Genomic DNA, 14,596 nt, shown 5'->3' on the forward strand with positions numbered 1-14,596 from the left:
GTGTATGAGATAGGAAACGATTGTGGTAATTGCTGCCAATCGGAACAAAGTGCTTTGGGTGCCTTAGTATCATCTCTCTGGTTCACAGTTTTGTATCTATGATAATAATAACCGATTTAGCCTAAATATCTGATGCAAATTAATTGGTGTGAATAATCGTTCAAACAAGTACGTTTGGCGAAAAGTTTTCTTTGCCTTCGAACAAAGCGCTTGGCATTTATACAAATCACAGAGCTTCTTCAACTGATTTAAATATACAGTGAACATTTTAAAGATATATTCCTCTGAGGGAATCTTACTACATGCGTTATGAAGTATGAAAGAACGCAAATGTGAAATAAGAAAAAACGAGAACATATAATTTCATATCAAAGAAACAATTAATATTGCCTAGAAAGCAGGATCGACAGCCTTTCGTGTGTCTTGTGATCAATCACGAGTCAAAGTTACACAGGGTTTATTAAATGAGCGTCCTAAATAATTGTTTTCCGATGTTTCCTGTGGTTCTGTGGTGTTAACCAACGAGGACTGCAAAATATATGGTATGATAGTTACTTAAATTTTTTATCGATTGAATATCAAAAAAGGTATTTTAAAACCAGTTAAATGTAGTTCATGGAATGAAAAATTTAAATGTAATATGAAATTGACTGTACCACATTTTCTCCATGAAAGCTTCTTCACATCAAACGATAAGTATCCCAAGCAAATAAAAATTAAAAGACAGCAGGAACAAAACAGCCTAACTACCATTCAAATCTACACAATGTAAACGATGCTAAACAAAAAGCCACCCATACCATACTGCTAATGAGCATTAAAAGAACAACCAAGGCTAAATACTCTCCCCAAAACATGTCCACGATAATCAAAACATTGAGCAAAACAGTTTGTTTGGAACAGTGTATAAATGGTAGTTTTCTACTCTAATCACTCCCTCAGCGTGCTGTAACTTCCACCACTTACACCTAACCAGACAAATGCGGCCCAATTAATTTCTCCCATCAAAAACACTCCTCATCGAGATCCATCACACAACAGCAGTGAAGCCTAAAACGGACCGAGTTTCAAAAAGAACCTCCAAAATGGTCTACAGTCCCAATTTCTCCCATTCATGCGTCTCATGCTTACTTCGATAAATGACACAGTATAATATTTCTTATTTTTGTGTCCGTTTAGTTTAGTCAAAAGCTTCCACGCTAGTCACTACCGTTAGTTGAGAGCAAATCATTATGTCTTCATTTTACAGCACACAGCAAAACACGAATTATGCGCAGTGAAGGACCGAGTTTTTGTACTTTTGAGTTTCAAAGCCATCGTTCTCGTCCACTCGAGTGGATGCTTGCGAATTGAAATCTGCAGTCACTTGGACTAGATTTGTTTTCGTGAAAATGACAGAAAGTTTACAACGTGAGCCAGTGCAAAGCAGTAATGGCTCTGCACTAATTGGCACGTGAAAAATAATACAATTATTCAGATTCATTAAATAAATGAGGGAAAACCTGTTGTTGCTATGTAAATTTGCAGTCACAAAATACTGCAGCAATAGCACCAAGGGTGTGTTGTTCTTTTCCAGCTTGTTTTAAATTCAAAAAAAAAATTCACAATGCGATGTTCCTTTTGACAATCAGTTTACTCTTGTTTCCTCAACGATATAGTTTCTTGCTTCTGTAGCGTTAACACAACACAAACTTTACCATGCCTACTCGAGGATGATGATTTAGCTTTGTCAAATGCTTTTCTTATTATAATTCAAAATAATGGTTTGAAATCGAGTTGACATAAAGTTCCATCTTTTTTTTTCACAAATCAAAAAACACATTGAATAAAACACAGTTTTCACCGAGAAGAAACGCAATAATGCTCAACGACAAATTAAGTTAATCAAAATAATACCAAAAATCAATCATCGTTAGGCTTACTGCCGTCAAACTACGCAAATTTTTACTACGACTCTCGGAAAATCGACTGGCCAGTTATCCAGAAGTATTGACACTCATAATAGACCTTTGCTTGTTATCCATCTGCTCTTTCGTCCGCTTGAAAGCGAATTCGGTGGCCAAAGATCGTCACAACAAATTGTTTTCAATTTCCTGCCGTGACAAACCAGGAAGCTGGGGCGATCATCCAAGCTGGAAGGCACTTTTTCCGGTTTGCCATTCCGTTTAGTTTATCTTCCTCAATATTTACTGCCCGAAGGCCCGAGTCAATGTGCAAATATTCATGAAGAGCGAGAGGGAAAGAGTAATTGAAATATCGCTGCTGCTGCTGCTGCTGCAACTGCGTCGCTGCAAATCGATCTCTATTTTATCGCCAACTCTGTTTTGCGGTAGATAAGCAAGCGTGCGCTAGCGGAAGATCGAAAGGAAAATAAATTGTTTCTTGTCCAAGCCCTGAAGGCCCTGGTTCAAGAGTGAAGGAGGGGAGAAATTGCAAAGATCATACTGGTCGGCTTGCGATAAAAATTCCTCCTTATTACTCTTCCCCGAGAGGTTCGTACAGTTTGATTTGTCTTTGTTATTTCAACTGTTTCCCTTGCCATTGCGTCCAATTACGCCGTATCCAAGCTCAACTTTTCCTCACCGGTAAAGGAATAAAAAACCTCACAAACTCTGGACCTTCTTGCTGGACACCCTGTAAAATGATGAAGTTGGAATTTCTTGCATTCGCGCAAGCTCGAGCTTGTTCCATCTGCAGCAAACGTCTTCACCGGAGTCCGATTTCGATAAAAACAGTATTGGTGATTGATTTCTGAATTAAATTTCCATCTATTACACACGGTCCTGGAGAGTCAGATGGTGCACAGATTCAGCCATTTGCATAAAGAGGCTAAAGGAAAGCAACTTTTTAACTTTTCCCTTGGTTGCTTTCGGTGACTGTGTCATTCGTTTTGTCCATCGGTAGTTAGTTGCGTCTCAGTCTGACTTAAGGAATTGTGTTCTCAGTTAAATTGTTCTTTCACTTCACTGTGATAATATCAAATGATTGCATGAGACAATTCTAATATTATTCATATTTTTTGTCCTTTTCCGATTCTCCAGAAAAGTTATTATTAATTTTTTTTAAATACTTAAGTAAACATTGAATAACAAACCTTGTGGCACACACATTTTAGATTAATAACATGATATATTTAATCAGCAAAACAAAGCATTCTCTTCTTATCAAGGTTGGAGAACTACGAATCTTCCCATGCTTTCTAAAACAAATGATTGATTTCAGGGTGGTTTTCACTCTCTACCTCTGCTAGCTCTTTTGCATGCTTCTTGCGTGGATGTCATCCTCCGAGACACTCGTCAGCTGCCGAATGTCCTAGTGCTGCCTGGATCTTGTATCGAGAAGCTCCACTTCAAATGATTGATCGAAAGAATTAAATTTCGATCGATAGCTTGGAGTCTTTTTGCTGGAAGGGTTGTCAGCTATCTCTCGTTTATTCCTTCTGTGTTATTATTCTTTCCTTTACCCCCCTTTAAGGCAAAACAGAGGCAAATTGAGTAAAGGTTGCCATCAGGGGCTGGTTTTCATTTGTTAAATTGCATCATTTATAATATGCTTGACTCATCGCATCGAAAGCACCACCTCGAGTAACGATCGACACGAGTGTGTCATGGAGGCGCACGAAGTGTGACAGGGTGAGTGATTCCTTTTGCTCATATTTCACTGCTAACGAACTGGAGTGCGCGAGTGTGAACCGAATGGTGTGCTAACATGCACAGTATGGGCAGGTAAAACATGCACGATGAAGCAAATAAATCGTGTCCGGTATGGAAAACTATGTCATCCACCTGCTATAATGATAAATAAACACTGCATGCTAATAAATATGTAATAAGACCACAAAACATATTATTTATAAACTTTCAATTAAACCAATGATATGTGAAGAACTACAAGAAAATGACATAGGGGTTTACTTGAATACTGACATTTAATGTTGATTCCAAGTGAATAACTTATCTCGGATTAAAACTGCTACCATGAAAACAGCTACCGTTTTCATAGATCATGCACTATTTTCCCACAAAGCACAGTCAAATTTCACTGTCAAATACACGCACTGTACCTGTCAAGTATTTCCTCCAGCATTTGGCCCTTCAAAACACTAGCTCGAATAAATTCTCAAGCATTATGAGAACGCAAACCACCCCGTCAAGCTCATTGCTCTAATCGGCCTGGTTCAACCGACCACAGACAACCCCATTCATTCCCAACACGGTACTGCAATCTGTAGCAGAGCACCGTTTATGCCGTATTTCTAGCGTCTGTGCGCCCGAGGCACTCTGCTGTGTTTGACGTTGACGTTTGAGAAATTAAAACATATTTTGTAGATTTACATACCATAATTAATCAACCCTTTCCCAACATTCATCTTAACGATGCTTCTCTGCGTACCTTCTGGTATTGAATCTGAAATCGTTTAACCATGAAATACGAGCACTTTTGGGACCACCAAAAACGATCCCATCACCTGACGCACAGGGCTTTTGGGTTGAACTTCGGTTTGCTGCGCTGGCAGGAGATCCACATCTGGCAGCACAGTTCTGTGGCACCGTTTTCCGGTGAGTTGAATGTCACGTCATTTCTATGAAAATTTATAACCACTCATCTCACCTGCTCGTTTGTCTTTCATTCGAATCGGAGACGGTGGCAGAATGGTTCCAGAGTCTCAATTCACTGCATGATTTCCTTCCCCTCCCATTATGTCTTCAGTAAGGTTTGCAAACGACACCGGCAGTAATTGAGAAGAAAAGGATAAGGAATCCTTCAAATGATCATTACCAGTGAATAATATTTCCCAGCAAAAGCGGAGCTAGGATACGATGTTTGCTTATCTCGATGCGGACACTACCGTCTTTTTGAACGAAACAATAAAGGTTAAGTATTGCGGATGAAAATTCCCTGCGGCGGACACACCTGTTCATATAAATAAAGCAGAGGAATGATGGTTCCAATGATGAATCAACGGCGCCTTGTTGAAGCTGCTGTGTCAATGGTAACACGCTAAGCTCTGTCATAAACTTTTGACTGTTTGAAAATTATCACTATCATCAACAGGAATACGGTGATAACTCTCAGAGAGAAGTTCGAAAGTAAGTTCCTTATCAACCAATGTGTCTGCCATTGTTGAGAAGTTATGTTCGTTAATACGCCATTAATCAATCTGTTTATTGAACAAAGTAATGTCAAATCAAATATAGTTCAAATAATTCAAAACGAAACAATTAGAAAAAGATTAGTCATTGTAAGTTCTTTACCTTTAAATAAAGATAATATTAAACTATTTCACATAAATTAAGAAGCTGAGCAAAACACAAAGTCCGTCTGATGTAATCTTTGCAAAAGTACCGCTCTAAAATGCTTATGATCAAATTTTCATCGTCTTATCCTACGCAGCAAGTTACACGATTGATTTAATGATAGACATTTGAAGCCCGAGCTATTTGTTCAAAGTGCCAAATGGAATGCAATTAAATTTAATGGCTCGGCTGTGTGCGTGTGTCGTAAATGACCGCATGATTACATCGTCCGTTCCTATAGCTAGGTTCGGTTGGGATGCGTAATTGTATCAAAGGTTGGAATCAGGATTGATTACATTTCAACGTAACTATTACGCATTTAGCGCATTTGTGTATGTCGAGGAATAGACCGTTTCGTTAGATCTTTCGACACAAATGGCAATTAATTATGTGTTTTGTTTAATTGCAAGCTAATGTAGGCTGCATTGCAGTTGCTTTCGAATGAATTAATTTGTGACAGTGATTTGAATATGTTCTGAAACCTGAGAAATATAAGAAAAATTTGTAATATACTAGTTAATTTGGCCCGGTTACAGGGTTATGCAAGATAATTTCTGGGGTATATAATAACCTGCAGGCAACGGATTTCTTAAAATACAACACAAATTTCATGTGGTTTTTAATTCCAAGTGATGCATTAATCCCGAACCCATGTAATCCTGAAATTTTATAGAAATTATTCTGGTGCTGGAACTGATTCCATTCCCGTATAGGTATTATAATTAGTCATGAACCTGATCGTGGAACTGATCCTAACCCCTTACTGATCTTTTTTACTGATCCTGATCCATTCCGGTCGGGAAGTTGATCCCATTTCCATGCCGGATCTGAAAAATATCTTGACCCTACAGGGTAAACGTACCTATAGTGGTGTAGTAACAATAGTGGTAGTATGGCTCTAAAATGTGATAATAAGATTATAAAGAACAATTAACTTATTTATTTCATTGTTTAATATTCTCTGTTCTTTTAAAAAAGGCTATAAAAGTTAAATTGGGCCATTCCATTGCAGTGATAGAAACACATTATATTTTGTGTGTGTCAACATTCTTCCAAAATCCTTAGGATTTCAAAACTCATATTTTTGCTAACGTTTTAAATGACCACATAACAATGCAATTATTATTTTTTTAACACAACTTTCGTGAAATGTTATTGATTTACTAATATTTATTGCCTTTTGACCATATTTTCGCATTTTTATTTGTTTTTTTTTACCATAGTACCATTATAGATACAAAAAAAAGCCATGTTGCTATAGTGGTCATAAATATAAAATTAGTAAAAACCGAACATTTTAGATTTTTTTCCGCGATATTGTTAACATTTCTTATTGTTTACACTAAAATAAGCGACGGAAATGAGTTTCCTGTAATTTACCAAAAAAGTCAAAAATTCGTATATTCAACTGAGTGAATAACCGACTTCGAATCAAGCTTACTCTTACTGGTTTTTAAAGACTACAGTTATAAAGTTGTTTAGTTAATATTTCAATCACTAATCACACTTAATACATTTTTACGATCAAATTATGTAAGAAAACAATATTATGGATGTGATTCTTACTATTCATTTGAAAACAGCTCCAAACTAAGTTCCGTGTGTATTATACACAGTTTTTAGGTATCTTTGTTTACCAACACGATAGTAACACAATACTACGACTATAGGAACCATACCACCATTATAGGTACAACAAAGCAGTCACAAAAATATACTTTTTTTCGTAAGTGTTTGATGGTTAAAATGCTTGTGATTGCGAAGATAAAACATATTCCCATTGCTTTCTGTTAAAATATTCATAAATTTACCTTCCTGACACTTTAAATCTATTACAGTACATTTGTACCCTTACATTGATATTTTTACCTATATATACATTGTACTTAAATTGTATATATGTAATAAAGAGATGATGAGAGCGGAATGGATGGAAGGAAGGCGACCAATACTCCAACACTAGAGAACAATGCTCGACACAACCGTATTACGACGACCGAAACCGACCGAGGGGTGGAGGAGGTGGACCGAATGAGGGAGACCGTTGACACAGACTTCTATCTTTTCTGACGGTGTTGCTTTATTGAGTTCTGATCAACGACCAACTGCTCAGCCCAAGTTCTCTTCTTTATAACATTATTCCGATTCGCATCAGGCAATACCATTTTGCAACTATTCTTACATTCGGCCTTTCCTGATGCACTTCGATCCTCGAAGTTCTAGCCTTCTTATTCATTATCCTATCCAAATTCCTGAATTTGATTGTGAAACTCTTTACGCCTCATCATAATTGAATTCTATCTAACACCACATTCGCGTTCTTGCTTCTCCCCCTATCAAAATACTTTTTGTATCGACCTTGTTCCTTTTTTTATCTTCCGTTTTTTCCTAAATCCTGCCCATGGCGATCAAACACTTCTTCGATCAAACCCTCGGACCCACTTTTCATTATAACACACGGCTTCGAATCCAATGACGATCTTGCTCGGATTGATAACTCCGTCCATTTTTTTCGTTCCGGCTGACCGTTTCCTCGTAGTACCTCCGTTACCGAAAGAATTTGCTCGTTATTCTTGCCCTTCGTACATTCTACGAACGTCCTTGCCTTAACCGGCGTTCTTCTATCGGTAGTCGCTCGTGTCGGATATCCAAATATCGACGACATAGTCTCGCTCTTTCGCATGTCTCCCGCCGATTCCGTCGTTCTGGTGGAAAAGAGCCAAGCAAAATTAGAGTAACCGTCTGTTAACATGTACCTGTACCGTTTTGTAGCGTCTTCCATCGACCCCCAATGGTCCTGACATCCTGTGGGTAAAGCCGTATTCTTCTTCTCTATTAATCTCAAACACTCCTTTTGTCGTTTCAGCACTTTCTTCTTCTTGCTTATTTGCTTCAGCAAGCTTACTAATGTCTCAGTTTGATTAACCACACTTTTCAAAGGTTCTCGATTTAGTTTGTGCGACTCACAAAACCTATCCCCAGAAACTACACAGACAGTTTTCACCTTTTCGTCCTGTTTTTGCTTCGTACGAACCCTTGCCGTTAGTTCAATCGCGACAGTCATCACTTTTCGATCATTGTAATCCAGAATGTTTCGGTATTTTTTCTTCACTATAACTATACGGCTCGCAAAATTCGATACAGAAGGCCTAACAATACCCTCTTTAAGCCACTCATCCACTTGCGCATCCACTGCTTCAGAGTCCGAAAAGGACAATCTGCTTGGTGGGTGGCGGAACGGCATTATCTGTCCGTCTGGAACAATTTCCAACTTAACTGGACACGTTTCTTTTCTCTCACTGCAGCTGGTTTTATTGTATGTCTCGATCATTGTCATTATCTCGCCCCGAAATTGAGGCGGGATAACCGGTACTTAAAATATTGTTCACATGTTGTTGTCGTTCCTGTTCTTCTTCATTTCTCTGTATCCCCAACACTTGCTCATTTCTTCGTGGCTCGATCATGACCGTTTCGTTGTTAATATTGTAATTAACAGAATGCAAAAAATCCATACCTACGATAAGGGGTGTTCTAATCGCCTCGTATGGTACCAGAACCCACTGCACCTGATATACCCAATTGTCTATGTTTACGGCAAGTGTGGCTTCGCCGAATCCATTTTGGGGCACTCCACCTAGCCCTCTCAAAATGTGGTTCGATTGTTTCCATTGTTTGAGCTGCGGTGGAAGTCCCGCGAAAACATCTTCACGCATGAGTGATACCTCGCTCCCGGTGTCGATCAGAGCCACATATTCCTTCCCGCACACGCTCACTTGTTTTGTTGGTAATTCTTTATTTGATTCCTGGATCTGACTTCCCATCACGCTGTAGCTATTTTTATTACAGTTTCGAGCTATATGCCCCACGCCTCCACATTTGAAACACTTTACCGGAGATCGCTCATTTGTACTCGGAACAATAGCGCGCGTGTCAGCTACCAGTCGCTTCTTGGTAGAACAATCCTTCGCCCGATGCCCCGGCATGCCGCAACTGTAACACTTGCGCACACCTCCTTCCAACCTCGGCTCTTGCTGCACACTGTTCTTCTTTACCGCACTTTTCTTCTCTGCTCTTTCCATCAGCAAAAGTTCTTCTTTTAATTCTGCTATACTGCGCGCTCGATAAAGGGACGCACGCACTTTTGCATCGTAAGACACACCATCCACGATGTACTCGACAACGCTACTATCATCGATTTCCGTGTCACGAGCTATGCGCTGCATCTCGTACACGTATTCCAGCATTGTCTCTTGAGGACGTTTTACTCGTGCCATAAGTCGCCTATGCACGTCACTCGACCGCACTATTTTTCCAAATTCTTTAATCAGCTTCAATCTCAAAGCTGCATACGATGTTACGTTTCTCTCCGTCGAGAGAAAACTTCGCGCAACACCAACCATTTTCCGGCGGCACATGATAAACATTTGTTCATCGGTCCAATGCGCCATACTTACCACTCCTTCAAAATCATCAAACCACACACCAATATCTTTGGTGAGGTCATTACCATAAGGCTCAATACCTTCTTCCACATCACGGAACGAATAGGGCTGCACCAACGGTGCATGTGTTTCCCTTTTCGCAATTCTTGGCACCTCCGCCCTTTGTGACACCACCTCTGACACGATCGATCTTGTCTCCGCGGTAACAGCAATAGGACCACCCGCCGCAGTCGTCCCACTGTTTCCCGTCTCGCTAGCCTCCGATTCCGCATCCACGTCATAATAACCCGACGCGTTCATTTCCCCGGAATTTTCTTCGCGCTGCTCATCGCTCGTTATACCGGCTTCTAACAACCGCTTAGCCAAATCCTCCTTGGTTCCAGACATTGCTAAACCCGCCGTTTCGCACATGCGAACCAAACCCGTACGCGTATATTCGGTTATCAAACGGTCCATTTTTCCCTACTTGTAACGCTCTAGAAAACAAGTGTTTTTCTCGCGCCCAAAACGCACAGCGCTAGTCACACACACAGCGCCTTTTCTTCACACAGCCACCCTTTTCCGTGCACACAGCAAACTCGCGCATCAAGCGCTAACCGTTTGCACGCAGCAAATTTGCGCACCTATCGCTAACCGTTTCTGCACACAGCAACTTCTCGCGCACACAGCGCCAAACCTTTTTCACACAGCAAACTCTCGCGCACGCAGCGCTAATCCTTTTGCACACAGCAAACTCGCGCACACAGCGCACTAACGCACACCGTTCAACTTCTCGCGCATCAGGCGCTAACCGTTTGCACGCAACAAACTCGCGCACCTACCGCTAACCGTCTTCGCACACCGCAACGTCTCGCGCACACAGCGCCAAACCTTTTGCACACAGCAAACCCTCGCGCACACAGCGCTAAACCTTTTGCACACAGCAAACTCGCGCACACAGCGCACTAACGCACCCAGCTATTCGCGCACACAGCGCATTTCTTTTTTGCACACAGCAACTCGCGCACACAGCGCACTAACGCACACAGCTACTCGCGCACACAGCGCATTTCTTTTTTGCACACAGCAACTCGCGCACACAGCGCATTTCTTTTTGCACACCGCCAAAACTTGCGCACCCAGCGCCTGATCGCACCGAACACCCGTACGACCGCCGCTACACTCGTACCCTGTTCTTTTGTGCACAATCCAGCGCACCCAGCGCATTGATGCCTCACCGTCTCACTCCACACAACGTCGATCGCAAACGTATTTCCAGGAAATTCACACTTGTCCCAAAATCGCGTTCGTCGTGATCCCACTTCTGACACCAAATGTTATAAAGAGATGATGAGAGCGGAATGGATGGAAGGAAGGCGACCAATACTCCAACACTAGAGAACAATGCTCGACACAACCGTATCACGACGACCGAAATCGACCGAGGGGTGGAGGAGGTGGACCGAATGAGGGAGACCGTTGACACAGACTTCTATCTTTTCTGACGGTGTTGCTTTATTGAGTTCTGATCAACGACTGACTGTTCAGCCCAAGTTCTCTTCTTTATAACATTATTCCGATTCGCATCAGGCAATACCATTTTACAACTATTCTTACATATATATATATATCGGTATAACAGCTCCAAAAACCGTACCGGCCTTAGAATTGATCCCAAACCCACACCAGAACCTACACTGAACCCATAACGGTCCTGGAACTGATCCTGACTCCATGCAGATCTTGCAACATATACATTTCGGTACTGGAACAGAACCCCCTACTGATCCTTGAAATGATTAAGATTCCATGTCTGTCATGGAACAGATCCTGATTCCTAGCCCAGATACTGCTTCCTTATATATTTCGGGACCTGAATAGTACCTGAATCTGATTCACTAATCGAACCACCCAGTCCAATTTTCCTATTTTTATCTCTTGTTGCATCGAGGGGTCCCGCGGTACTACCGTCAACTCGGACATTTTAATAACATGCCCGTCCCATGGACCGTTCCATGGACCGTCGCCCTAATCAAGGATTAACTATCCGGCTAAGTGGTACTAAGTATCGAAAGCCTGTATAGACCGGCATGTCCTGTTACTCCTAAAAGAAGGTTATTTGTTTCAGTTACTTTTTCGTATTAATGTTTTCGCAACGTTTTCATACATCCGGATCCAGTTCTTTGGACCACTGATTGGAACATTTTACTTACATGTAGTAGAAGACATTCTTTAGCTTTGCTTAAACCAAAAATTAGGCCCATGCATAGAAAAAGACCACGGAAAAAAGTTAAATTATTCAATTCTGACTGTAATTTGTATCATTGTTCTCCATACGTTTCAAAATACCAAAAACTAAGTCAGCGTTGCGTTTTCTATAGTCGATGTGGTTGCCATTGTATGGATGTAAACTAAGCAAAAAACATCCAAGCTACCGCTGGAAAGTAACGCTGATCAGCCTTTACTAGAATTTTATAATAGAGATTTAAAAATAAATGTATACTACTAAAGAATTTTGTTTATGCAAATATTTTACAAGATAAACTTTTACATTTAACAGCCTCTTCCTCAAACGACCTCATTCCAGGAATCTTTTGTCACAGGATAGGCATATTTAATATCATATAACCAACCGGAAGCAATCTTTTCCGCTTTCTTTCAAACTACGACAATCAGGTAAAGGCTCCATTCCGTTCTCATGCAGGTCCTCCTTAAAATGGCGAACATATAGCACTGTGCTCCAAACCGGTTTACTGTACCCATCGGGTGTATAATGTAAGTGGAAGCGACAAAAAAGGATCAACCATTTAATTTGTTCCCCAAATCTCCCATATTAACCCTTTATTTACCATGCAAAAGTCAGCATCCCTGCAGGTGAGGAAAAACCCCGGCCTGAGAAGCGTTGAACACAGCAAACTACCAGCTGCAGGTATTTCTCATTTCAACCGCTCCCATACACACTGAAATAGAGGGATCCCATGCTAAAGCCGAAAAACAACTTTCGGAATTGGAAAACATTGCAGATAAAAATTCGATGTGAAACTTCCTTTAATTGGGACGCGAGTAGGATTGGTAATGAGGTTGATTATAATTGTACTTTAAGGAAGGGGATTTGTTTTTGTCCTTCAAGTGCAAAGTTTCAGAATACATTCATCTTTGTTCATCGATGTGTGCGAAAGACATCAATCGTATCACTTGGCTATTTGATTAGCGCAGCTCGTCCATCAGCACGTACTGTTCCATGGATGAACCGATCAACAGTTCGAACAGACTATCAGGCATGGCTCTAATAGTCCGAATCGCTGAAAGCTTGTTGTTTTTACGTGCTCAAATCCGAAACAACTTTCACTCGGTTTCACTGAAACCTTTTCCCTTTCTCGCAATTCGAAGTAACTCGAACGTTGCCCGGCTAACTCTGCTAACAAAAGTCCCACCAAAGGCCAAAACCTTTCCTACACCTAAAGGCTGTTGATGAACAAGGGAAAGTGGTTTTTGGCGTCTTCAGGGGTGAAAGATGACAGCTCCTGCAAGTGGAATTTCATTGTAGTCAGCTTGGCTCATCTCCATCGGAACTTCCAATGCTGAGTTTTCGTTCAGCTCGTGTCTTCCTGTTCAATACTTACTGCAAAGCTGATGTCTCTTTTTCAGCACCTCGTAATCGTGTTTTCTAAACTTTTTCTCGAAATAACACACACTTTATGGAACGAAAAACAAACACGCACACACGCTAACACACTAACGGATGGACGCTAGATGGAAAAGGGATTAAACATTGCCAAAACATGCCGCCTGACTTAAAACAACAGTATGGCCGCTTGTCCCGGTCGGTGTTTTCATTATTTCTCCATGCCCATGTGTATCTGCATATCCATCAGACGGCCAGAACCACCCATTCCCAAGAAGCTGTCCGGTTGTTTTGTTTTCCACACTCTGTCGTCGGTTGTGTTTGGAAAGCTTTGCTCCTTTGGGGTAAAACATTTGAGGCTGTCGTTTCGCCGTAATCCCGGAATAGCCAATCAGATGGAAAATAAACGTCCAACAAAGTAACACCTACAAGAGGACTTCCCTATCCTTTTTGGAAGAAAACTGTTCGAGGAGAGAGGAGGCTGAAAGTTTCGACAGATGATCTGGTGCACCCTTTGTTTCGGAGCAATTTTCCAGGAAGAACGTTCGGTCCTGTAATGGTTGGCTTTTGTTCGCAAGTTTGCTAGAATGTCTGTTAACTGGCCCTTTCAATAGCCATTGTGATGGTAAACTGAATACAAAACCACGTGTTTTGTGGAGGGTTGTTAGGGAGGTGTTGGATGTTGTTTTCTATGAGGTGGATTAAGATTTTATTAGCTGCAAGTAAGACTTTAATGTGTGGCTGTTGTCCAAAGTATCGTGTCTGAATCATTCACGCTCTTGTCTGTCATGTATAATGTTGATGAGATTAAATCTTATTACATAAATGCATCCACTTCATAAACTGAGGTTAATTGCAACGTACAGAGCGTTTTTCCCTTCTATGTCCTGGTGTTATGTACTGTACCTTTACCTACACCATTAACTTCCAAAACGTTAGATCATGCTTCATCCTGTCACACAATATTGTGCAACTAAAGATGAAGTTATCCGGTACCTCGATGACCTAGTTCTTATTGCGTAAGGCGTTTAATACAATCCTTAAGAAGGGAAGAATCAAAATAAGACTCATAAAAATCAAGAACTAAAATAAACTTAGTTCTAAAACATCGACAACCGTTTGAAAAACTGCAAAACTCACTCAGCAATGCTTCCAATAAAGCCGTAAACACAATTCAATTTACAACCAGCTGAAACTATTCCCATGCATTTTGAGCAATCAATTTACTCGACACCTAACTGCAGCTCGAACTG

This window comes from Anopheles arabiensis, chromosome 3 (genome assembly GCF_016920715.1).
Source record: "Anopheles arabiensis isolate DONGOLA chromosome 3, AaraD3, whole genome shotgun sequence".
Taxonomy (NCBI): domain Eukaryota; kingdom Metazoa; phylum Arthropoda; class Insecta; order Diptera; family Culicidae; genus Anopheles; species Anopheles arabiensis.